Raw genomic sequence first — 1,995 nt, 5'->3', positions numbered from 1 at the left:
ATGTTGTAGAAACATAAATTTATAGATATGTTGTAGAAACATAAATTAATAGATATGTTGTAGAAACATAAATTTATAGATTTGTTGTAGAAACATACATTTATAGATGTGTTGTTGAAACATAAATTTATAGATTTGTTGTAGAAACATACATTTATAGATGTGTTGTTGAAACATAAATTTATAGATTTGTTGTAGAAACATACATTTATAGATGTGTTGTTGAAACATAAATTTATAGATATGTTGTAGAAACATAAATTAATAGATATGTTGTAGAAACATAAATTTATAGATATGTTGTAGAAACATACATTTATAGATATGTTGTAGAAACATACATTTATAGATGTAGTACCCTAAACCGCCACAAGAGGGAGACTCCGAGGCATGAATGAGATACAGTTAAGAGGTTTTTGGGGCCATCATCCTGACCTGCACGCTGATAAACCTTTAACTTCCTGCTATCATAAGATGGAGGCCCAGTGATGTTTGTCTGTTAGCAAAACATCTCCTGAACCACTGAACGTTTGTCTACAAGAGAAAACTTCTGAAGTCAACCCAAGTTGAAGTTTGGTGTGGTTGTAGCTGAGGGTCATCCCCGGCACATCATCTGAGAGTCGACCATTTTAGATCTGTTTATAAAGTGACGAGTGAAAATTAATCGTTCAGAGCAAACGTGCTCACAGGCGCCACTCAACCCTCAACCTGACGAATAATTATTAATATTTGTGTCCACGACAACGAGTCGGGCTTCGAGCGTTTTCATTTAATTGTGAAATATTTAATGAGACTGCAGCATAAAAATCATGAGGTAAATGATACTTTAGATGAGAGAAATAAAGTGTCTGACCTGAAGTTCATGAAACTAATTTAATTATCTAATCTGCACACTATGACATCACTGATTACATCATCACACCTTCATACTGGATCATGCAGCTGTCAGAAAACAATAATTTAATGTTGTAATCTTTTCCTAAATTCATATTGTTTTCATGTTTTTTGTCATTAAACAAAAACCAGCAATTTGAACAAATAAATAAATAAAAACCACCTAAAATATCACTGGAATGTCTAAAAGTTTGTACAAATTTCATTCAGTCCGATCTGAACTAAGTTATCTGATCTTTTTTTATTTTTTGCAGCTCTACGTAAACAAAACTACCGTAATTTTAATGAACTGTATTTCACAAGAAAACTATATGTTTTTTATATTTTAACTTTATATTTCTCTCTTGAGACACCCAAATGGATTTTTGGATTTTCTGGTACCGATGTTGACAGGTGGACGAATAAACAGAGGCAGCAGAAAGAACGTCTTATTTCATGATGTCATAAATATATTATTTAATTAAAACTGCTCCTAATAAAAACGGCTCTTATTAATAAAAACACTCTTATTAATAAAAAACTGCTCTTAATAATAACTGCTCTAACTAATAATAAGTGCTCTTATGAATAATAACGGCTCTCATTAATATCTGCTCTAATTAATAATGTGCTCTTATGAATAATAATGGCTTATGAATAATAACGGCTCTCATTAATAACTGTTCCTATTAATAATATCGGCTCTAATTAATAATGTGCTCTTATGAATAATAACGGCTCTTATTAATAATATCTGCTCTAATTAATAATGTGCTCTTATGAATAATAACGGCTCTCATTAATAACTGTTCCTATTAATAATATCTGCTCTAATTAATAATGTGCTCTTATGAATAATAACGGCTCTCATTAATAACAGTTCCTATTAATAATATCTGCTCTAATTAATAATGTGCTCTTATGAATAATAACGGTTCTCATTAATAACTGTTCCTATTAATAATATCTGCTCTAATTAATAATGTGCTCTTATGAATAATAATGGCTTATGAATAATAACGGCTCTCATTAATAACTGTTCCTATTAATAATATCGGCTCTAATTAATAATGTGCTCTTATGAATAATAACGGCTCTTATTAATAATATCTGCTCTAATTA

The 1,995-nt window shown here is 30.1% G+C and overlaps 1 protein-coding gene across 1 annotated transcript in view; it reads right to left on the bottom strand.

The window, feature by feature from the left end:
• The window catches only part of si:ch73-95l15.5 (cingulin), a 14,987-nt gene that overhangs the window by 5,641 nt on the left and 7,351 nt on the right, over positions 1–1,995 (bottom strand). The window lies entirely within an intron of this gene.

Source organism: Nematolebias whitei, chromosome 5 (genome assembly GCF_014905685.2).
Source record: "Nematolebias whitei isolate Nwh7 chromosome 5, NemWhi1, whole genome shotgun sequence".
NCBI classification, from domain to species: domain Eukaryota; kingdom Metazoa; phylum Chordata; class Actinopteri; order Cyprinodontiformes; family Rivulidae; genus Nematolebias; species Nematolebias whitei.
This window is presented reverse-complemented; position numbering and strand designations above follow the sequence as displayed.